Source organism: Schistocerca americana, chromosome 7 (genome assembly GCF_021461395.2).
Source record: "Schistocerca americana isolate TAMUIC-IGC-003095 chromosome 7, iqSchAmer2.1, whole genome shotgun sequence".
Lineage (NCBI taxonomy): Eukaryota > Metazoa > Arthropoda > Insecta > Orthoptera > Acrididae > Schistocerca > Schistocerca americana.
Window position 1 is genome coordinate 42,209,050 of NC_060125.1, and position 25,963 is coordinate 42,235,012.

General features: G+C 41.1%; 1 protein-coding gene across 1 annotated transcript in view; it reads right to left on the reverse strand.

Annotated features, from left to right (window-relative positions):
• Positions 1 to 5,811: 5,811 nt before the first annotated feature.
• Positions 5,812 to 25,963, reverse strand: part of LOC124622573 (serine/threonine-protein kinase RIO2) — an 81,532-nt gene continuing 61,380 nt past the window's right edge. The window contains exon 8 of the mRNA XM_047148321.1: positions 5,812 to 6,081. The gene's annotated coding sequence lies outside the window, so the exon portion shown is untranslated. The remainder of the gene's footprint in view (positions 6,082 to 25,963) is intronic.

Genomic DNA, 25,963 nt, shown 5'->3' on the forward strand with positions numbered 1-25,963 from the left:
TTCAGTCCAATTCTCAAACTTGTGCTCATGCCCTGCTATCTACTGACATCTCTTGGTACTATCTTCAGTTGCAGGTCTTGCAGCTGTAATTTTGTTATCATGATAATGACTGCAGTCAGTTTCTTATGATTTATTTCATCTTTTAGACATTTCATTCTTGATGAACTTTCCTTCTTGTTTCATCTGAATGTCAGCATAATGTTGTAAACCTATTTAAAAGTAGGTAACATTTTTACCCATACATGAACAACGTTAACGTTAAGTGGAATACTCTCTTTCAAATTCTGAAGATGGCAGGGGTGAAATACAGGGAGCGAAAGGCTATTTACAATTTGTACAGAAACCAGATGGCAGTTATAAGAGTCGAGGGGCATGAAAGGGAAGCAGTGGCTGGGAAAGGAGTGACACAGGGTTGTAGCCTCTCCCCGATGTTATTCAATTTGTATATTGAGCAAGCAGTAAAGGAAACAAAAGAAAAATTCGGAGTAGGTATTAAAATACATGGAGAAGAAGTAAAAACTTTGAGGTTCGCCGATGACATTGTAATTCTGTCAGAGACAGCAAAGGACTTGGAAGAGCAGTTGAACGGAATGGACAGTGTCTTGAAAGGGGGATATAAGATGAACATAAACAAAAGCAAAACGAGGATAATGGGATGTAGTCAAATTAAATCGGGTGATGCTGAGGGGATTAGATTAGGAAATGAGACACTTAAAGTAGTAAAGGAGTTTTGCTATTTAGGGAGTAAAATAACTGATGATGGTCGAAGTAGAGAGGATATAAAATGCAGACTGGCAATGGCAAGGAAATCGTTTCTGAAGAAAAGAAATTTGTTGACATCGAGTATAGATTTAAGTGTCAGGAAGTTGTTTCTGAAAGTATTTGTATGGAGTGTAGCCATGTATGGAAGTGAAACATGGACGATAACCAGTTTGGACAAGAAGAGAATAGAAGCTTTCGAAATGTGGTGCTACAGAAGAATGCTGAAGATAAGGTGGGTAGATCACGTAACTAATGAGGAGGTATTGAATAGGATTGGGGAGAAGAGAAGTTTGTGGCACAACTTGACTAGAAGAAGGGATCGGTTGGTAGGACATGTTTTGAGGCATCAAGGGATCACAAATTTAGCATTGGAGGGCAGCGTGGAGGGTAAAAATCGTAGAGGGAGACCAAGAGATGAATACACTAAGCAGATTCAGAAGGATGTAGGTTGCAGTAGGTACTGGGAGATGAAGAAGCTTGCACAGGATAGAGTAGCATGGAGAGCTGCATCAAACCAGTCTCAGGACTGAAGACCACAACAACAACAACAACAACAACAACAACAACATGAACAGTGATTGAATTCCTTATTTGCATCCCACTTAGTAAATTGTTACCGTCCCTCATAATAAAATGAAATATAAATCTAGCAAACTTTTTTGATAGACAGCATTTCCACTTTTGAATGTTAACTTTACTTCAAAATCAGCATAATGTTTGTACATTGTGTACATACAGGTATGAGAACGTTTCTACATCTACATCCTGCAAATCACTGTGAAATGCATGTAAGAGGGTATGTCCCACTGTATCAGTTATTAGGGTTCCTTCTTGTTCTATTCACGTATGGAGAGCAGGAAGAATGGTTGTTTGAATGCATCTGTGTGTGCAGTAATTATCCTAATCTTATCCTCATAATCATTATTGCAAACCTGTTCGAATACAACAAGAGTTTTGTAAGATGATAGAATTTAGTGCTATTTCCTCCTTTGTTTCACAAAATTTTCAGATTTTAAGCAGAACAATATACTGTTGTAGTGAATAGTTTAGTTTCTCGCATATCCAAGGCACTAGTGCCTTGTGAGTCAAATATCACACGCATGTTCGAGTAACGTTGATACTGTATCAAGCGCTTCGGCGTCATGGGAAATCTCAGGCCTATTCGAAGGTGAGTATAATATGCCCAGCCTTGCTCTTCCAAATTCTTCAAAATAAATCTGTATGTGCCCTTAACGGCCAAAGCTTCATCTGCAAATGTAAGATGACCCATATTTATTCTATTAAACAATGTAAAAATATTAACCTTGGCAGCAATAGTTTGAACTGCAAATATGAGATGACACTGTATTTTTTGAATTATGAATTGGGGAAGAAAACCGTGTCTTATAATCAGATAAATATGGTAGTTACTGTCAAACTTCACATTTCACAGAATAAAACACTGTCAAACTGGGAGTGTGTTTCATGTGAATACTAACTTCACATAAAGGCAAAAGCAATGAGCTCAAAAGAGAGATGTTTGTAAAGTCAACAAGATCACAATTACTGCACTTTATTACCATTTTCAATAGTTACAGTAACTTAAGATCATAATACTGCAATGGCAACCAAAACCTGTTGGCTGAAAACCTTTTTAAAAAGGGTGACAATATTATGTTTCGCAAGCTCTTAGAACATACACTGACGTATGTTCAAAATAAACTGCGCTTCTCCAGGAACACCTTCAAATACGAAGTATGAGGGCAGGAATGACAAAATAAAACAGGATAAAACTGAATCAAACGAAAAGACTACAAGATGAGTCTATTGATGCATGATAGCACTTGTGTACCTCACAGCAGGCCATGTCTTCTAGAATTAACACTTAAAACATTCTAAAATTTCCTAAATAAAGAATGCAAATGTTTGTAGTATTAGGTTCATGCAGAAAAATGGTATTTGCTTGTTACTGACAAAGTTACTTAGGCCAGTGTACTTACAACAGTTAAAAGGTTTTAAAGGTACCATAGAGGTGTTCATTTTAAATAGTTAATTCTGACAGTCATAAGTTTCAAACTGACAATCTAACAAGGATATAGCTCTGTCACCCACCAACTTGTTAATCCCTTCAATCTTGGTTTAGCTTCACTCACATACCAGAAGGCGAGCCTTCAAGGATGTGGAAGAAGTCAAATTTTTAAATTAACAGGCAGAAGAAACCGCTGCTGGCTGCAAATTGTACTAACAAGAAATTATGACTGTTGCTAATGTGCTAAAATAATTATGATAATCACTTCTGGAGTATCATGTATCTGTATTTTAGGGCAAAAACAACTACTTTTGAAGAAAGCCACTGCTCCCTCCCCCTCTTTCCACAACTTTACTCCATTCTGCATAACCTTTCTGTTTATCTGTCTCTTATTTGCTGTTTCTGTAGCTTTCTGTCCCCCTCCCCCCAAACAAAATCTTTTTTTTTATTTTATATCCTTTTTCATTTTTTCTCATTTCTTCTTCACTTAAATTCATTTTATTTTGTTTATCTTTGCGTACTATATTTTTTTCCATTCTCACCCATCTTCCACATATCACTCACCTACAAACATTATTGAAGTATTCTTAGAAATTGATTCTGGGCTGTTACACCATTATCCTACACTATACAATGTCTCCATCCCAATCCAAAGTTTTGAGTTCTCATCTGTCAACCCCACTCCAATTTATTTTGTTTTTGCAGTTGGTAAGAATACATCAGCAAACAAACCTGGAGGTGTGCATTGAGTTTGGGAGGGGGGAGGGGGGGGGGGAGGTGCTAACTTTTTGCAATGTAGGAAATGTTTTTTTATAACAAAATTATCTCAATTTTGTGCATAGATTATATCTTTTTTTTTGTTTGTTTTTTTTTTTTTTTTTTTCAACAATGAGCTATGTTAGGAACATACTGTGTATAATGTCACTGACAATTAAGAATTTCTGCTTACTTTGCTAACTGTCTAAATATAACACACATTTGATACCAGCTCTTGATTAGTTCTGATACATATCAGTTATTTTAAATTTTAGTTTCCTATTTATTGTTCTTTTTCTCCTCCTCTGCTAAACAGTAATCTCTATGAATTGAAATATTTTACTTTTGATGAACTATCAGGGTATGGAAATTTATCACAGTATGTTAAAAATGTTTGCCTTATTGTGACTCAGGTTCAGACCTCACCATTTAACAGAAAAGTTCACTGGTGCATAGCAGTGGCGCCTCGTGCAAAATTATACCAGTATGCTACAATGTGGTGGCTTATAGCCTTTTGACTTACAATGTTAGTAATCATAACTCAACTGAATAATTTAATTGTACTTGTATAAAGTGAACTGTTTAAATATATTTAAAGTTTTAACATTTTGAGGAGAGCAATAAAAACAAAATAAAAAGTAAAATATACATGTTGGCAGCTGCGGGAAACAAACAAGGGTCTGCAAATTGTCAGTCTACGATTTAGACCACACACTCACTGTGGAGTGTAGACAATGGCATTTCAAAAACCATTATACTCTATGCTTGCACAACGAAAAAATTCTCACCTCCTTAATTCAGTGATCTGTGGCAAATGATTGACATCAGTTCCTGAAACCACACCGATATTCACCGAAATTACTCTCTAGTGTTGTTTCTGCAATGTTTAGTACAATCTTGGACAATAAGTTATATGTAACTGGTTGCAAAGATATTCTTTATTGTTGTTAACAACTTGTTCAACCCCTTTCTTACTTATGGATGTATCAAGGCTACCTTCCACTTTCTGTTTTAAAAGTTCTCTCTCTTTCTCTTTTTATTTTTGGTATAGGCCACTTCAAAAGTTCTGCTGTAACAGTCTTCTCCACTAACTTTATAAGGCTTCAATAACTTCAATTTCCTTGGTAGTTGGGGGTCAATCTTCTTCTAGATTTTCATGTGTGTCTGAGTATTCATGCTTATGGATTGGATCTGGACAATTAAGAAGCTGATCAAAATATTTCAAAATTGTCAGTGTTACGTAAGCCAAATCTATGAGCCTCATTCCACACTCCTCTGTTGTTAGATTTACATTTGGAGTACTTCTATCTCTTTCTCCTCTAAAGGTCTACCAGAAAAGTGCCTCTTTAGCACATCATCTACGGGAAGCACTTTTGTATTAAATACTTACTTCTTTTAGCACCATCTAGTCTATATCCTTTTGACTTAATGTGGGTATTAATCAAAAACTAAATTGAATATATTAATTTGATATATATAAAATGTACTGTTATTTTTAAAATAATTAATAGTTCAACACTGTAAGGAGGTGGTGTGTGTGTGTGTGTGTGTGTGTGTGTGTGTGTGTGTGTGTGTGTGTGTGTGTGTGTAGGGGGGGGGGGGGGGGGAGATTTGGTAACAGCAGGAATCTATCACTATACACATGACAACTGGTTGCCACTGGGTACATGTCAACATGAATGGTACTGCCTGATTCTATTAAGTCTTAACAATGGAAACTCTTACTGTTAGAAGAAATCACTGCCAAAAACTTTTGCGTGGCCGCAGATAGTTTTGTTTCGTCTCTCTAAGTGCATGTGCATACACGACTTTCAGTGCTTCTTTGGAAATTTCTGATAAATCCTATCTGTCACGACGACGTCAGTGTCATCTTTGTTGAAATGCAATATTTGCTTCATTTCTCTACCTGCTCCACAGTGATAAGGAATCTCGTCAGCACAAAATACAAAATTCTTGGTAACTCACTGACTTCACAACACAAGGAAGTTGAGAACTCAGTGCCAAGAAATTTGCAACATAATTCCAATATTGTAAATGAATGGCAATCGCAAATCAGTTTGTGTGTTTGTTTCAACAATGTTGCAACTCATCTGAATACCTTACAAGTAAACAGAATTGTTTTTGTATGAACACATCAACTCATCCAATGAAACAATGTACAATAAGATTTTTCAGGTAAAGTGCCAAAAGTCTTTTAGTTCTCAGATAGGTTGACTTGAGGAAAGGGACACTGTCATCTTCCCAAACACGAATCCACTGCACCATCTCACTCAGTATATTAGTTCTTAATTTCAGATAAATTATATTTCACATTTTTCCAAATGAAAAAAATTACTGCCAAATTTTATTTATGTTACAATTATATTACAAGAGAATAATTCAGTTCTGTACAGAAAACACTGTTTTTCTCTTCACAACAAAACTTCATGACTGCAGCAGCATTGATAAGGATGTCATTAGTGGCTTACCAGTTACCAATAAATTCAAATCTGGGTTTTACAGCTACGCAGCAATTCAAGCTGGTGTTTATACTGATGTTCTCCTCACAAAGGAACCTAAACAACACAAAAGAGTAATAAGTAACAAAACAAAAGGCATTAGTCTAACATGCTGTTCTGAAAGAAACAAGAATGAAAATTTAACAAATGTACCTTTAAGGATTTCTTGATTTTTTTCAGTTCAAACTCAATAGTACCAAGGTAGTGGAAAGTCCTTGGTGGAATATTCAGTAGTAAAATGCTTACAATAAGTGCCTTCAGATTTTTTATAAAGAAAAGATCAGATTCTATCTGATGATACTTCTGTAGCTTACTATTGAATTCAAGCAACTACACATGTTGCCCATGATGCTGAATAAATTTAATTCCAGACCTTTCCAAAGCACATAAAACTGATGTGGTCCCCAGGAACCAACCTCAAGACCTCGGTGTTAGTAAACAGCAATGCAAACAACCATCCTACACCACAAAGGCGACTAACCACCAGATTTGAGAATATCACTGTGTAGGAACTAAATAAGATGAAGCAAAGTGGCATACCAATCAACAGAGAATCTTTCCCAATTTTGATTCATGTTTTGCATGGTAGTATAACTACATGCTGATATAGACTTGGAGACACAGCCTCTAGTGGTACAAAATTTAATGCCCTCAGATTATGTCCATGTGAGGTACCAGTAGAGTGTATGCCCTCTACCTACCATACCTATGCTATGGAGTGGAAGGTTGTAGGACGCCCCTCGATAGATCAGGGGTGCACTACACACAGGAGGCAGCTACATGGGTAGCACAGTATTTGTGGCATGCACATGGAGGTTTTTTAGATTAGGTTCCTCCCCATGGGAAACAAACCGCTGGCCCGAAAAATTACTAGTTCATGACACTGATGTGGGTGTGCCAACTGTAAAAATTGTTAGTTCGCCTAAACAGGTCATTCCAAAGGATTTAAATATACTTAATCTCATGTTAGTAAATTGTTGAAGGGTCTGTAGCAAGATCCCCAAGTTAATCTCCAAAATAAACAGAAGCAATGCCAATATTGTATTAGGTACCGAAAGCTGGTTGAAACCAGACATAAAAAGCAGTGAAATTTTGAACTGTGATTGGACAATGTTTAGGAAGGATAGGACTGATGCTATGAGAGGTGATGTGTTCATTGCAGTTAAAAGCTGTTTAAAAGCAGTTGAGATCGATACTGCGTCAGACTGTGGGACAGTCTGGATAAAGCTGTCAATCAGACAAGGATTGACCATTGTATTAGAATGTTTTTATAGACCACCAGCATCAGCAACAAACGTCGCAGAACGTTTCAGGGAAAGTCTTGAGCACATAGGAAGTAAATATTCAAATTATCCATTAGTTATAGGTGGAGACTTTAATCTAGCATCCATTGACTGGGAAAATTACATGTTATCACAGGGGGCAGAAGCAAAGATTCGTGTGAAGTTATTTTAGGAGCACTCTCAACATACAACCTTGAGCAATTGGTTAGAAAACCAACTCGAGATGGGAACATATTAGATGGCTTGGCGACAAACAGACCTGATCTTTTTGAGGAAGTTAATCGAGAAGAAGGTATTAGTGACCATAAAGTCGTTGTCACTTCTATCTCAGTGGAAGTTGGGGGGAAAAACAACGTAGAGTTTTCTTGTTTGGGAAAGCAAATAAAAGTGTCATTAATGAATATCTTCATAGTCAGCTCCAAGCATTCACAGCGGGACACAAATAAATCAAGCATCTTTGGTCAAAATTTAAAGGTATTGTCCACCATGTGCTAGAGAAGTATGTGCCTAGCAAAAGTATAGGGGAGGGAAAGGATCCACCTTGGTACAACAAACATATTACGAAGTTGCTGAGAAAACAGAGAATTTTGCACAGTCGTTTTAAATGTAGTCACTGCCCCGCTGACAAACAGAAATTATGTGAAATGAAAGCAGCTGTCAGAAGGACAATGAGAGACTCTTTTAAAGAATTTGAAAGCAATATTTTATCTGCAGATTCCAAAAATAACCATCTGGGCCAGATGCCTTTCTGGCGTCTAAGGATCTTAACTGTTTTACAATCCCAGATACACTAAACACTATGTCAGCCATCCTTTCGTTTGTTTGACAATTGAAAGGGGGAATAGTGCTGCAGTCCTCTATCGTAAATGAGTTTTTGAAAGCTAGGTTTAGAATTTCGGCCTTCTGTTTACCATCATCAGAACAGAAACAAGAGTAACTTCAGGCGTGCCCCAGGGAAGCGTAATAGGTCCTCTGCTTTTTACGATTTACATAAATGATCTGGTTGATGGTATTGACAGCGGCCTTTGACTGTTTGCCGATGATGCTGTAGTCAACAGGAAAGTAGTATCACACGAAAGTTGTGAACAAATCAATGAGGATTTGCAGGAAATAAATGCATGGTGTAATGAGTGGCAGTTATCTCCCAATATTAGTAAGTGTAACCTACTGCGTATAACAAGGCGAAATTCCCCATTAATGTATGAGTACAAAATAAATGATCAGTCTCTGGAAGCGGTAACATCAGTGAAGTATCTGGTGTGACTATTTGAAATGATCTCAAATGGAATGATCACATTACACAAGCAACAGGTAAGGCGAACTCTAGATTGTGGTTTATTGGTAGAATCCTGAAGCGATGCAGTCCTTCAACAAAGGAAATAGCTAACAATACGTTAGTTGGTCCAGTCTTAGAGTATTGTTCGTCTGTATGCGACCCTTATCAGTTGGGTCTGATTCAAGAGATAAGAAGGTCCAAAGAAGAGTGGCAAGATTCGTGACTGGTACATTTGGCCATTGTGAGAGCATTACAAATCTCATAGAAAGTTTGAAGTGGGACACACTTGCAGGAAAATGGAATGGGCAGCTCACTAAATTCCAAAATCTAATCTTCGCCGAGGATGAAGAGCATATATTATTACCACCAACTTTCAAATCGCGTAATGATCATCATTCAAAGATAAGGGAAATAAGAGCTCGTACTGAGGCGTTTTTACCTCGCACGATCCACGAGTTGAACAGGGGGGGGGGGGGGGGGGGGGGAATGTGACTTTGGCGCGAATTGTTCCCTCTGCCACACACCGCTTGGTGGCTAGTGGAGTATGTATGTAGATGTAGATCTATGAAGCTACTGAACACACTCCATAACAGTACAATTATCATCTTGGACTACACTTTTGGAACTAGATACTGAAGGCTTGACTCCTGACAACCTTAGGTCATTTCTGGTTTTCAGTTATACTACCGACCTACTGTCGCACTCAACTTGCTGGCTGGGCTGCCTCCAGTTTTGGGCTCTCACAATACCACAGCTTTGCTGTGCTACCTAACTCGCCAGATGCAAGTGTTTCCTTTGTGATCCACAGAATAAAGAGTGTGCCATCAGAGGGCTGTGCTGACAGAATATGCCATATGTAGGAGCCACATGGGCATGAGGTTCTATTTTTATTGCTCAGTGAAGAATTCAGCCCAAATACCAGACAGATGCTCCAGTAAAAAACAATACATGGACAGCACAAAAAATTGTGCCTAACAGGTTGCTCGTAAAATGGGGTGAGAGACAGACTGGGAGAACTGTCAGTCAAAAATGTGTCGTGTGTAGGAGAAACATTCACCAGTAACCATAACAACATGAAGAAATAAACTTTATTATGATGAGACACAAAAATCACTCATTTTTGCCTTCAGTCACACATTAATGAGAACAATTAGGATTCTTCATGAATGCAGCTGCTGTTTCAGGCAATATGTACATTGGTAATAAGTCCAGGATGGTATGTATGAAAACAAATCACTACTGAACAAATAGAAGCAGCGCTTCACAGTTGATCGGCATATACAAAGGATATTAATTGCTTAGCTTTGGGACAAAGTTCAAAATACACTATTGCTTATTAACACTGCAGAATAATTGGGATAAACACATAACACACTGATATGATGTCATCATTAGCAAAACAGCAGACACAATGATATATCTAACAGGGTAATGCTGTGGAAGTCAAGAAGCTTCGAAACTTGATTTGAAATAATACAGTAGAGTCCCATTAATCCAAACTAATTGCAACCGGGCCTTGTTCACATTACCGATTTGTTCGGATTAGCTGGAATTACGGTGACGAGTTTCTAGCATGAAGTATACCAAGCAGATAAGTACGTACACCATGGTAACAAATGAGAACATGTGTGGCAACAATGGCTCAGTCTCACTTCCTGCTCTTGTTGTTGTGCATTGTTGAGACCTATCTAGTGTCTGAGGCCAGTGCACTGCCAGTTGGCTTACAAAGCGCTCGGTTATGTTAGTTATCAATCGCTGGCACGCATAACAGTTGTATTGTATTGTGTAGTGGTGTATGTATTTTCGCCACGAGTAAACGGAAACATACAATGTTAATTCTCAAAGAAAAACTGAATGCTTTGAAGCGGATAGACAATGATGAAAATGTATCTAAACTGACAACGGAACTGAGTGTTGGTAAAGCAAGCATTTGTGATTGGAAGAAGAATCAAGTGAAGCTTGAACAGTCCTGTGCAACGTCTTCGGGAAAAACAGTTTAAAATTTGGCAGACTTTGAAACAGTCACAGTATGTTAAAGTAGTTGAAGCTCTTTTACTTTGGTTTACGCAGGAAAGAGAAAGGGGAACTCCTTTGGAGTGGAGCACTGGTTTAGGAGAAGGCTGTTTACCTGAACAAGTTAATGAAAGGCGATGAGTCCTTTAGTGCAAGTATGGATTGGTTGGACAGATTCAGGAAACATCATGGAATCCGTCAGCTAACAACTACTGGAGAGAAGCTTTCTTCTGACCACAATGCAGCAAAGGAATACTTGGGTGAGTTCGATAAAATGATAAGAGACAGAAAGTATTTTCCCCAACAAATTTATAACGCTGACGAGACTGGCCTTAATTTTAGGGCACTGTCAACAAAAATCCTGGCATCAAAAGCAGAAGACCACACTCGCTCCTGGTTTTAAAATGTGCAAAGATTGTGTGACTTGATTAGCGTGCAGCAATGCTGCTGGTAATCACAAGCTGCCTTTAATGCTGATAGGCAAATCTACTAGGCCCAGAGCTTTTAAAAACTGCAACATGAAGTCCCTGCCTGTATATTATCGCAACCAGAAAAAAATGGATGGATGGTAAGCTCTTCAAAGAACGGTTTCATGGCCAGTTTGTTCCCTCTGTTTGACAGTTTTCTAAGAAAAATCATTTGTCTCCTCGTGCAATCCTTTTGATTGATAACATGCCATCTCACCCCAGCACTGAGGAATTATTACACGACGGAGAAATTGTGGCGAAGTTTTGCCGCCGAATGTTACATCAGTTCTACAGTCAATGGCCGAGGGCATACTGCAAACATTAAAACCGATTTACAGAAAACAATTTTCAAGAACGCTGATCAAGGATGATAGCATTCCTTTAGTGGACAAAATAAAAAAGACCAATGTGACGGATGTTGTTTATTGGGCCGCTGAGGCACGGCAGTATATTTCAGAAAATACTCTGAGAAAATCGTGGAGAAAACTGTGGACATCTCTAATTTCAGGACAAACCTAGTTGAAATGAAGTGGAAAATCACTACAAATGATACAGATAATACCTGGATGTGAAGAAGCTAGTGAAGGAGATGTATATGAGTGGATGGCAATGGATTGGGCATGTGTGGAGAACCTTACTGATGCTGATTTAGTTGCTGCTGTGACTCAAGACCAGGAAGAAGTGGACTGCTGTGACGGAAGTGACAATGAGCCTGAAAGTGACAAAGGAGAGCTGGTGCCACACAGTGATGCAGCAGAAGCCCTTGACCACACGCTATGTTATTTGGAGCAACAGCCCACTGCTACACCTGCTGATTTGATGTTTATGAGACGATGGCACAACTATGCGCCATATAACAGACTGTCTTCATTACACCAAAAACAATGACAGAGTTTTTGTCATCCAAAAAAGTAGGGATAAAACGAATTTGAATCCATTACACCTCAGCACATCACAACAAGACTGCCACGCCAGAAGAACAAAGTGAGTGACCGTTACAAAACATTTTTGTGCAAACACCAGTCCGCCTTCCAAAGTGACATCGCCCCTACTAAGTTTTCTCTTCTTCCACAGGATGGACTGCATTTATAAAAAGACTATGTAACATCAGTATGGAGGAGATTAGTGTTTAATGTCCCGTCGACAACAAGGTCACTAGAGACAGAGCACAAGCTCGGATTAGGGAAGGAAATCGGCCGTGCCCTTTCGAAGGAACCATCCCAGCATTTGCCTGAAGTGTACATCAGTATGATGTTATTGTACAGTTGTTTTTGTAATCCCATTTAGGCTGTAGATGAGGTACTCCCTCAAAACATGTCACTAAATAAGTAAGTAATACAATAGTTGAGAAATTTTGTGACTGGTAGCGGTAATTTAAGAAACCTTTACAGGGATAAAATGACCGCTGCATTTTAGTAAGATTGACAACTTTTCTTTTATTCTTATGCATTGTTTAAGCCTGATGTTTTCTTGCCAATTTTTCTAATACATGTGTACTGTACTGTGTAAATCAAGATACTGTGTATGTACAGCAGTTTACTGCACAGTTTTCCATACTTTGACTAACATTTTTCATGTTCGGACTAACCGACCATTTGGATTACTGGGGTTTGGATTAGTGGGACTCTGCTGTATATCCTGAGCGTGAATGACTGTGGTTGTGACAATGTTTGGAAGAGATTTTGAAAAGTGATTGATAAGGATGTCAGCTGCATGTACTGTGGCAAGTGCTCTCTCTCCTGTCTTACAGGAAGGAACATTGTCTGCAGTACATGACAAAGTGTTAGTTCTGAAGCATTAAGAGTTTTAGTGAAAGCTACAGTAATTAAAGAGGTGCGTAGAAATGTCAGAAGCTTGTAAATGTCTGTTCAGAATTGGAGCATGTAGGTGTTTCCAACATTTTGCCTCATCACATAATAGTAGCACAAAACACTGAAAGGCAAGCTAATGAAATATGACTAAGTATAATGCTCAGCATTATCCGGGCCGTAAGTGGATATATGGACCGATACATATCGGAAAATGTGTTACCTATCTAGTACTGTGCAATTTGCTTATCAAGATTAGGCACTGTGAAATATGGTATTGATCCAAAACTAAAAATTAAATGGCCTTCACCATATTACTTCAGCAGATAAAAAGTAAAATGCGGGGGACAGCCCGTGCGTCATTTGCTAAAACAGCTGATAAATCAGATGGCAAAAACAAGGTGGAACTAAAAAAAAAAAAAAAAAAAAAAAAAAAAAAAGGGGGCAGTTAAAACTTGGGCACAATGCGTACAAAGTGGTGGGGCAGCACCACTGAGCAAATTATGATGGCTAAAAAGGCAGTGCCCAATACGCAGCCCAGCTAAAATTATCTCCTCTCAGCTCTCCTGCCGAGAGGAGGTCGTCCTTGGTGCCTGGGGAGGCTTAATAGGCCGAAGCTTATTCCCATTGGCAATGCCACAGGGACACCACCGCCTGACAGACAGCAATGCAGAGATCATCAGAGGGAATAGACGTACTCGTGGGCTGACATAAAGAAGACTGCAGCCTTGGCAGCAGTGTCACTTCCTGGCAGAACGACATGACCAGGAACCCACAGAAACACGACATTGGCTCCACCAAGAGTGAGCAAGTGACAGTTTTCCTGTACCCACTGGACTAAGGGCTGAGCAGTGTACTGCACACAGAGACTGGGGGGCACTGACTGAGTCGGAGCAGAGGACACAATTGGGAAGACTGTGTCGCCGGACGTACTCCGCGCCCTGATACATGGCGAAAAGCTCGGCTGTAAATACTGAGGAATGGGCCGGAAGCCAATATCGAAAGACACGGGTGCCAATGACGAATGCACACCCCACCCCACAGTCAGTCCGAGAGCCATCAGTGTATACAAAGGCACTATTGCTAAATTCCATGCGAAGGTTGTGAAACTGAAGGCGATAGACTGAGGCTGGAGTAGTGTCCTTAGGAAGCGAATGAAGGCCAAGGTTAATATGGGCCACTTCATGAAGCCAAAGTGGTGAAGGGTTCACACCCATGCGGAAAGCTGCAGGTAGCATGAAGTTAAGCTGCCGTAGCAAGTGGCGAAAGCGGACTCCAGGAGGTAACAGAGAAAAGGGACGGGCCCCATACTGACGATCGAAGGAACCGTCAAAGGAGGAGGCATAGGACGGGTGGCAACGCATGGAAGATAAATAGCATGCATACCTGCTGAAGAGAAAGTCACAGCGGTAGGACAGTGATAGTTCAGCAGCTTCAGCATACAGACTCTCAACCGGGCTGGTGTAAAAGGTGCCCGTCGCCAAACAGATGCCACAATGATGGATAGTGTTGAGATGGCGTAAAATGGATGGGTGTGCAGATGCATAAAGTACCCATAGTCTAGTTTCGAATGGACAAGGGACTGGTACAAATGGAGGAGGGTGGTTCGATCAGCACCCCAAGAAGTACCACTGAGGACACGTAGGACACTGAGGGACTACGTACGGTGGGCTGCCAAGTAAGAGACCTGTGCCGCCAGAAATTCATACAGACGGTTTTGCCGGTGGAAAAACTAAAGCAACTGGCGATGCTCCAGCAGTGAAGACGATCAAGACAGTGCTGAAGACACTGCTCAGTGAGACAGGTCCGTGGAGAACTGCAATAGATGGCAAAATCATAGACAAAAAGGGAGCTGGAGATGCCCAGCAGAAGACAGGCCATGACAGAGTTAATGGCAATAGCAAAGAGGATGATGCTCAGGACAGAACCTTTAGGCACACCATTTACCTGAATAAAGGTGTCCAACAAAGCAGAACCCCCACGCACCTTGCGAACTCAGTCTTGTAAAAATGCCTGAAGAAAACAAGGCAAGCACCCACGGAAGCCCCACGTGTAAATAGTACGGAGGATATCAGTTCTCCAGCAGGTGTCGTAAGCCTTCTCCAAATCGAAAAACATGGCCACAGTCTGTGATTTCCGCAGAAAACCATTCATGACACGGGTGGACAAAATAACGAGATGGTCAAGTGCAGAATGCCGCACTCAAAATCCACACAGTGCATTTGTGAGTAAATTGCGAGATTCGAGCCACCAAAACAGCCGGGCATGAATTGTACGTTCCATCACCTTGCAAACACAGCTGGTAAGAGAGATGGAGGTGGTAGACAGAAGGAAGGTTTTTGTCCTTACCGGGCTTAGGTACGGGTATGACTGTGGCTTACGCCAGCGTCCAGGAAATGTGCCCTCAGCCCAGATGCGGTTGTATGTGTTAAGCAAAAGTGCTTGCCCACAAGAGAGAGGTGCTGCAACATCTGAAAGTGGATAGTGTCTAGCCCTGGGGCAGAGGACCAGGATGAACTGAGAGCATGATCTAGCTTCCACACAGTGAAGGCAGCATTGTAGCACTCACGATTCGGAGAAGAGAAAGGTATTGCTCAAGCCTCCTCCACTTGTTCCTATGGACAAAGGTAGGGTGATAGTGGGAAGAGCTCGAAACTTCCGCAAAATGGCTGCCCAAAGTGTTGGAGATAGCAACAGGATCCACAATGAAAGTGGCACCTACTGTCTGGCCGGAAATGGAGGAATGAATCTTGGTTTCAGAGAGCCTTCGGAGGTTGCCCTACACAACAGAGGAAGGTGTGGAACTATTAAAAGAACCTGTGAACGAAATCCAACTAGCTCTTTTGCCATACCGAAGAACTCAACGAAACTTTCCACGCATCTGTTTATAATGAATGCAGTTTTCCAGCGTAGGGTGGCTGTTAAAAATGCGGAGAGCACGTCTCGTGCACGAATTGCTTCACAGCACGCCTCAGTCCACCAAAGGACTGAGACACAACTTGGTAAAGAGGAAGTGTGAAGAATGGAATGTTCTGCAGCAATAAGGATAATGTTTGTGAAATAGTCCACCTGGTCATCACAACTGAGGAAATCTTGTTCTGCGAAGGTTGCCAGGGAGGAGTAAAGCTGCCAGTCAGCTTTAGTAAGCTGCCATTTGGGCACGCACGTGGATGGGGTAGGAGTCGGCAGACAGAGAGTAAGAATGTCAGCCAAGAGGGCCCCTCTCTGGCAGGTTCTGGGAGAACTCCAAAGGGGATGGTACGCATTAAAGTCACAGAGTAGCAAAATTGGGTGGAGGTAGCTGCCCAAGAAGCTGAAGGAAGTCGGCCCTGGTGACATCGAAGGATGGAGGTACGTAAATGGTACAGAGGGAGAAAGTCAGGTGGTGAAGGAAGAGGTGAACAGCAACAGCTTGAAGACGGGTAGTCAGGGAGATGGGTTGACTATGAAGGACATCCCGTATAAACAGCATGACACCCCCACGAGATGGTATGCCGACCTCAGAGGGAAGGCCAAAACGAATCGGTAAGTAATGTGGAAGCTCAAAGTGGTTCTGAGGGTGCAATTTCATTTCCTGAAGGCAAAGTACAAGGGGATGCTGCGATGCTAGAAGTAGCCACAAATGCTCTTTGTGGGACCGAAGGCCGCGATGTTCCATTGGAGGACACTCACGAGGAGGAAAAGATGAAGGGGTGTCAACTTAGTGTCCACCGAGGGACAGCCGGTGGAGAGTTGCTACTACAGGGCACAGAAGCAGGAAGATCCTGCCCCATGGGGTCTACACATGCACCGGCACATCAGTGAAGTCCAACGCTGAAAAACAGTTGGGTGGTGTGCACTGGCGAGACAGAGGCCAGCCGGGCTAAGCGACCACGTGGCGTCACCGTCGAGCAGGATCTTTGAGTTGGTGAAGGTGAAGACCGTTTGTCTTCGAGCCCTTCCGGGTTGAGGAAAACTCGGGTGGTGTATGGCTGGAGGGACGGAGGAAGTCTTCTAGGAAGTATTCCTTCTGGCCTCTCCTGCCTGGGTCATTCCATATCAAATCACCCAATAAAAATTAAATTTTACACCCACCTCCTTAGATTTTCATGAAATTTGGCTCAAATGGTTCTAATACCATCCCGACAACACCTGCAAATTTTTTTTGCTGTATCTCTTATAGTTTTTTTTAAATAAATTTTTAAAGTTTTTATGTTTTGCGTTTTCCGAACCTTCGGAAATGGTAAATTTAATTTGTATTCAAAACTTTAAAATTGCTTATCTTAAAAACTCTTTTAGATAACGTCATGAATATTTGCAACAAGTTTGTTTATTATACATATTTGAAGATAAAAATGATATTATTAAAATGTATTAATATTTTCTATGAAAAAAATATATGTATTTCTTTCTTTCTTTTTAACAGATGTTTTGTTTTATAAGAATTGCAATATCTAGAGTCTCAGACCTGATAGAATGCTCAAATTGTTTTAATTTACTCTTAAACATATAGGCTACTTGATAAAACAAAAATAATGATGGGTTTTTAACATGTTTATTCATTATAGTAGATTACATTAGAATTATGTACAAAGATAGTGTACTTCCGACACTTATCTATAACCCAACTGATTGCTTGTAACATTGAATTTTTTGAGTAATTTTGTCTTTTTAATAAACATTAATGCTGATTCAAACTGTTTTTCCACTTCACCCAAGAGCTTTCAGTTCTTTTGATACAGTCTTTTTTGAAGTAATACATTCTTCCAGTGCTGCTTGATTGAGGTGCGTCTACTACACAGACTATGTGCTCCAAAGGCACTATGCAAGAATTTTCTCTTTCAGGACAATAAAATGATGCAGCTGGTCCTGAAGGATGTAGAAATAGAATTTCTGCATCTTCATCATTGAATATTGTTTTTACCAGTCCAAAGTACCAGTTACCATCATAATTTGCAGCCACATAGCTATTTATGGATGGTTCAACACGAACCCAATCAGAAGAAGAATGGAAAGAAAAGGCTAAGGAGGGTTTTGCACTATCTGTAGTCCTTCTAATTTCAAGGTTGGTTGTTGGAAGTGGTTTGAAGTTATGAAAACTTCTTGTTCCAGGAATGGTTCGGGTTGCTGAAAAACGTTTTTCTAGTTTTAACCGTAGCAAATCAGCTTTTTTTTTGTCAATAAAGTGAAAATGAATGTTTTCAATATTTTTTTCACAAAACTTTTACACCTCGATTGCTGTCATTATTTGTTCTTCGTCTGAAAGCTGTAGACTGGCTTTCCTTAAAATTCTTTTAATAGTTCCTCCTAGGCCATCACAAATTGACTTCCCATGATTTGTTGCAAAAAAAAGTGTGTTGGACCTTCAAATTAAAGTCTCCCAAGTGTTCAGTCAAATTTTTAAAACTGTTTCTATTTTTGTACTGCCCGGCACAACCATCTGTAAAGTAGTGAACTGAGTCAATGTCAGTATGATGTAATGACAGCCACTTTGTAATTTCTTTTTGTACAAAGTGTCATGTTCTTGGTCATCACTAATAAAACAGTGGTTGGAAACAAAAACATTGTTTTCCTCATTTCTTAGAAAAACTCCAACTGGGTGTAGAGTACAACCACCTCTATTCCAGTGGTAACTTTGGATCTCATTTTGTGTAACAAAGGAATAATTTTCACTGAAATCCATCACAATAATCGCTGTTTTGGGTGGTGGGTCTTCTTTCTATCTTTTAAAGGCTACTGATTGGGATTGTGCTATAAACGAGTGCAGGGTGAGCTTTTCCAATGACCTAACCAATAAAGAAATGTAGTCTTCAACACTGATAGACTGTTTGATCATTTCTGCCCTGTCTGTGTTAACCCACTGACTGATTACAATTTCTTCTCATAAGTCATAATCTTCACTTAGTTTTTCAGTTAAGTACTCAGTTAGTGCAGTATTTGCAGGACAGCTGTTGCAATGATGTAGCATGCAGTTTTGGTTTTCCGTATTGCACACAAGCACCTTAATTAGGTCTTTATAAGATTCTTCAATTTTCACAGCATCCAGTAATAGTTTAACATTCTGGTGGATACTGCAAACACATACAGTGTGTGTGCCTGCAGCACCAGCAAGGATACACCATTTAGGTCTCAAGAAACAAAATTTTGAAAATCCTACTTCTACCTCGGGATTCTCCCATTTGAAAGAATAATAGAGTTCTCTCAAGTTACACAAAATGAGTCTTTTTTGCATGTACACATTTTTTTGAATACTTACTTTGTATTTTGTTCCAGGTAGCACTCTGGAACTTTCATCCTTTTCATAAAAATCTGTTACAAGTCTTACAGTATTTTCAGAAAGAGTTTTACCTTTTTTTGGACCAGGAGTTTCCAAAATACCCTTTTCAGATTTTAGCTTTCTAGCTTGTCACACCATGTACTCACTTACATTAAATTCTTTCATCATTTTATTTCGACTCCAAGAATCTGGAGCCAAGGTCAGAATCTGGATTTTTTCCTAGACCTCCCAACAGATGAAATCTTCTCTTTCATAAGAGAAATCATTACATCAAAATCCTTTGCTTTCTCAACCACACTTATCTTCTTCGTCATCATCAGAACTTGGTGTATCATATTTTAATGCTTTTGAAACCGCCTTTTTTGCAGTCTTTTCAATACTGCTAACCTTCCTTTTAAAATAATACCCTTTACTTTGTTCTGACAAGCTATGAAGCTTTATCGGTATTAAACCTAAATTATCAAGAGCAATGTTTGTTTGTACGAGGGATTCATTTCTGGATTCCAATGATTCTAATTCAACCATGACTTCATCATCTGTTTCACTTTCATTCACTTCAACTCTTAATTTTTCCTCACAAAAGTTACGGCATGTTGAGCAAAGCTTTTGTCCAGGTTTTATGCTAATATTTTTTGTCAGTAATTGTTTAGAAAGATCCAAGCCTACACTTCTCAACAATTTTTTGATGGGCTTTTTGTGTTTTTTTTAGTGGGTCTACACATGTTGTTTGATACTTTTCAAAAACATTTAAAAAGTAGTAGCTGTGCTGTGAACATATATTCTTAAATTCACACAGATTAATTCCAGATCGTAAGTGGATCAAATCTTTTTCTTCCTCACTCAATTCAGATACCGGTTGTAACTTTTCTGAAGGTGTGTAGGTTGTTTGGAAACAGTCAGATTTTTTAAATAATCCTACGCTACAGGTTTGAATATCTGACATACTGATTTCACTTTTGGTCTGATTACTGTTCTGGTTACTTTTATAGGATATTGGAAAAGAATCTCTGTAAACTAAGTAACAGTACTTACTGAAAGTTCGAATAAACTTAATAAAATACTATCCAAGCACTATTTAACACTATAATAATTTTCTACTTCAAAACACAGGAGTAACAAAACAAAATCCAAGCGTACATTGTTACTCCAAGAAGACAGAAACTTATTTTCGGTGTCTAAGTCACTTCATACTTTTTATTTTTAAAATATAATTAATATTATTTTAAAAATTAGATAACTATTAAACAGGTTAAAAAGCCAACATAATTTTTCTTTTATCTAATAGCCTATACAAATAAGAGTATTTTAAAACAAATTTGAGCTTTCTATCAGGTCTGAGACTCTAGATATTGCAGTTTTTGTAAAACTAAACATCCGCCAGCTAAAAAAACTGACTAACTTGTAAATTTTTTTCATTTGGAAGATTTTAATATATCTTTATGGTAATTTTTATAACATTTACACATAATACACAAATTTATTCCAAAATTTCATACTGATATCTTGAGTATTCTTTAACATACAATTTTTTTTAGTTGTGAGGACACGTTTAAGTTACGATTTCCGACTGCTGAAATAACGCCAAATCTAAAAACTTTAAAAATTTATAAAAAACTATAAGAGATAGAGCAAAAAAATTTTATAAGTGCTTTCAGGATGATAAAAGAAGTAATTGTACCAAGTTTCATCAAAATCTGACATGGTTGGTGTCAAGGCCTGGGTGACTTGACATGGAATGACCCGCCTGCCGGTTGTGTAGTATGTAGCTCCGCCCCATTAGGCGAGGGTTAAGACAGTTTGTTGCACAGCAGGAATCTTTGACGGCAGCACCACCCTATCTAAGGTGAGGAAAAGAGTGCGGGTGGGCCCCGAGGAGGAATCGACCTTTTTCATTATACGATGAACGGCAATGACACCCTGATCGGAGAGGTAAGATTGTATTTCAGCTTTGGTTAGATCGTCAAACAGCACGGTGCAAATTACACCACAGGAATAATTCAAAATTCTATGTCCCTCGCATTAACAGGATAGCTGTGGAGAAGCGAGGCAGCAAGTAGTAGTTGTGCTTGAGCATCAGAAGCCATCTCCAAAAGCAAAGTGCCATTCTGTAAACGAGAGCAGGGTTTCACAGGGCCAGCAACTGCACCGACACCTTCCTGAATAATAAATGGATTGACTGTGGCAAAGGACTGACTGTCTTCAGTACACGATACCACAAGGAACTGTGGTGCAGCACGAAGAGTCTTCGAATCAGTAGCCTCATTACGTGTAAGTTTCGTCGACGTCGATGGAGAGGACGAGTGACTCATCGCGAGGAAATCCCGCACGGTTGCCGGCGCCTCCGATGGCGCACTCCTCCTAACTCCCCTACACAAAGCGGTGCACCCACCTCATGTGATTGTTCACACCTCCCGAACACCTGACAGAGGGACCAATGGGCAATCTGGGAAGGTTACAGCTCCCTGGGCCTGGCCCGTATCAGGGGGTACGTGCGTACCCTACCTGTCAACCTGGGGCTGGGAATTACGCGTTACCCAGTCACCTTTTACGCACGAGACGTGTGGGCCGGCCTTCAGAAGCACACAGGGAGGAAGAAGAAAAAAGAGGATACTCAAATGCCAAAGCGGAGGAATGAGAGAAGGGAAACAAAGAAAGGCAAAAGGAGCCAAAAAGGAAGTTGAGACTGTTCACAGGTCATGCACAGAATGCAGAACATTCCCAACAATACCCCAGACATGTTCCCCAAGGGAGGGGAAAAAGAATAGTAAGAGGATAGACATGCAGCACGGAAGGGCAAAGTGCTGCAAAGGCTGGGGCCCTGTGGTAGCCAAGCACAAACCCGCCAAAGAGTTACGAGCCCCCTGGGGGGCCGCAGCTTGGTGGTGGCCATTCATCCTTGTGGGCAACTGGTTGGTAGTCATACCGATATAAAAACTGTGCAATGATTGCAGCATAACTGGTATACGACATGGCTGCTTTCCCACGTGGCCCGGCCTCTGATGATGTAGGGCAAGCCCGTGACAGAACTGAAATAGGAGGTACTGGGTGCATGGATTGGGGAGGTCTTGCGCCTGGGTTTTCTACAAGAGGATGATCCCTGTGGCAATGGACTGGTATTGGGAATTGCATAGAAATGGACTAGGATGCTGTGCAGGTTGGGTGGGCAACGGAACACCACTTTAGGAAGGTTGGGAAAGATCTTGGGTAGGATTTCCCTCATTTCAGGGCATGATGACAGGTAATCACAGCCCTGACACAGAATGTGGTTCATTTGTTCCAGTCTGGAATGGTATTGAGCTACAGAGGTAGCTAGTTCTTGCGGGTCATAGGAGGACTGGATGTGTGTTGGAAACACTGGAGACCTGTTTGTAGTCTAGGTCTGGGGGACAGCGTGTGCCTGTGAAGGCTTGGTGAGACCTTCAGCATAGTGGGCAAAGGAGTTCTTGCCAATGCAGATTGCCATCCCCAGGTGACCAAGCTGTATGGGAGAGACTTTTTCATGTGGGAGGGACAACAGGTGTCTAACTGCAGTTACTGTTGGCGGTTTCTAGATTTAATGTGGACAGAGGTGTGAATGGAGCCATCAGGGAGGAGTAGGTCAATGTCCAGGAAAGTGGCATGCTACATTGAGAAGAACCAGGTGAAGCAGTTGGGAGAGAAGGTATTGAAGTTGGGAAGGAATGAGGATTAAGTGTCTTGGCCCTGAGTATGGATTATGAAAATATCATCAATGAAATAACCAGACCAGGGATTTGGGAGACTAGGAAGGTTTCCTTTAGATAGCTGATAAATAGGTTGCCTGAGTATAGATCATGAAGATATCATCAATGACACAGCCAGACCAGGGGTTTGGAAGGCTACGGAGGTTCTCTCTAGATGGTCCATAAACAGGTTGCCACAGGTAGCATAGGACAGGCCACCCCCTTAAAAGAATGTCCCTAAAAGGGTGTTCCTTTAACCACCAAACAACCACGTCACCTTAATCTATCTCTATGCAACTCTCAACCCCAACCCCTTACCAGGGGATCGTATCTTCCCCTCACCACTAGCTTTTCTAAATTGCACAGATGGGAGTTACCCTTACAATACATTCACCACTTCCAAAATTATCTAGGCCTAAAATTATGGTAACCTACTGTCCCTACACTGTCCACCCAACTGTTTCCACCCACTCTGTCCTATCATTTCCTCCCTGTTCACACCCCTAACTCTCACTGTGTTTTGCCCTCTGCCAGCGGACCTGCCCATCTTTCCCTTCCCTGCTCCTCTCCTTTTCCACTCCCTCCTCCCATCCCCACAGCCTCCTGATGCTGTACCTGGCAGTCTTGTCATCCCTTGATCTAGTTCCTGCACTCACTGTCAGACAGTGCTCTTGTGTCCCCCCCCTCCCCCCCCCCCCCCCAACACACACACACACACACACACACACACACACACACACACACACACACACACTACTATCCCTCCACCTTGCTGGCGCCACCACTCAATGTGACAGTTGCATTCCTGTTCAACCTGCCCGAGATGGCCATGACGTGTGTATTAGGTGTACTTGCTCGTGTGAATTTTTGTGAATTTTCTATTATGAAGAAGGCTTTGGTCAAACGCTAAATGTATAAGACATTCCAACCTGGTGTTTCTACTATCTGAATCTGCCTAACGGTTTTCTTCCATCCCGCAACCCAGTGATGTTTACCTTTTTTAATACTCTCTACAGCATTACTCTTCTCAGTGTCCATTCTCTCTTATTAGCTGCAATTTTTCACTGCCTTCCAAACCACACATGCTCTGACATCCAAGCCACAATGATCTCATCTGTACACAACACACAGATACACAGCCACATGGATTGTTGGTGCAGCATCTCATGCCCTAAATTCTTCCCACCAATCCTTTCCTCCCACATTTTTTTTTACATGTGTTCATGCATTTGCACATGTTTTGATGTATTTTACGCATGTTTTCTGTTATCCAGCTCTCCTCACAGCCACTTAACACCTTAATTTTCCCATTTCTGCACCATTCCCAATTCCCCAATGCCATCCCTGTCACAACTGACTCCTGTTACATCTTTCTGCATCAGTTCAGATAAGTATCTCTTTTCCTGGTTAAAATTCAGTCCCACGTTCTGTTCATTAAATGCTACGTAAACCATGCTCCCTGCCCTCAATGGTCTAACCATAAAAATTCCTTTCTCTGCATCCATGGCACAGGTACTCCAGAACCACCTCTGCTCCCTCCACAAGATAGTGTTACTGTGCAATTCCTACTACATACACCACATCTCAAACTGATTCCATTGCTCTCCAGCACCTGTATGAGCATTCCACACACCACCTCCATAAGTTATCCAACCTCCTGACATCCTACTGCTGCCTTGGAGCACCACCATCAAAAGCCATATCCTACCCACAGTGTTACTCCTTGTCAATCACTCATAGCACCCATACCCTGCCTAACTGACCATTTCAGCCTGCCACACCCCCAGAACTCCCTTCCAATACTCCATTCAATCCAGAGCCAAAACTTTAACACTGTTGTTAACCTTTCCATCAAAATCTTCATACCCACAGAAATTTCATTCTCACCCAAAGCCCTCACCTTTGCCCTACATATAAAATTAACTTTAGGACTTGTTCAGAACCTACTCTCCTTGTCCCAGTCCTTGCACTGGGGAAACTTCTCTGCCACCAATCCCACCAACCAAAGCCAACCTTATGCAAAATCGAGCACTGCCTCTTCCAACTAATACCACCATCCATCTTACCCAACATCATTCCCATCCCTCCTAAAGTGGTGTTCTGTTGCCCACCCAACCTCCACAACATCCTAGTCTATCCCTATGCCAATCCCAACCTTGGAAGATTCAGGTGTAACACCTGTTCAATCCACTCACCCGGCACTTCCCATCCCAATCCCATCACAGGCTTATCGTACACCGCCAGGGCCAGGCTATCAGTGAAAGACCACAATGAATGCCCACTGCCAAACTGTGGCCAAGAGCATAGTAGACACCCTGTGGCACAAAGTGCAGCTGAATATAACATGCTTGATTTCAATGGCTGCTTCACAACCTGTACCATCTGGATTCTCCCCTCCACCACCAGCTTTTCTGAATTGCAGATACGGAGTTATCCTTAGATCACATTCTCCGCACCCAAAATTATTCACACCTCAGCCTATGATAATTTACTGTCTCCACACCTACCGTCCAACAGTTTCCATCCCGCTCCCCTCCGCGGTCTACTCCCTCCTCGCTATTCGTGTACCCTCACTCTCACTGTGTGGTTGCCTCTCTGGAACAACCGCTCGTCTTTCCCCATCCCTGCTGCTCTCAATACCCAGCCCCACAGCATCCCAACACTGTGCCTGGCAGTGCTCCCATCTCAACCCCCCACCCCCTTCCACCACCACCTATATCCTGCTATCTCTCTCCCCTTTCCCTGCCCCACTCCAGATTGTCACTCATCGTGACAGCTGAATTCTGATGTGAATTTTAAAATTTTCCCGGCGAATTGACTGTTCAAACAAATTTCGGGCTTGCAGCCGGTCGTCGTTCAATACTTCGCATGATATTTCAACTGGGCACCTGCCATTCATCTTCAGGTGAGCCGTCGCAGACTGCGAAGTATTGAACGACGACCGGCTGCAAGCCCGAAATTTGTTTGAACAGCTGAATTCTGGTTCAAGCTGCCAGAGATGGCTGTCATGTGCACATGAGATGTGCTTGCTTGTGTGTGCTTTCTTCCCCGAAAAAGGCTTTGGATAAAAACTAAATGTGAAACAGTCTTTTCATTGTGCCTGTCTACAACTCAATGTCATCTTTATTGTGAAAC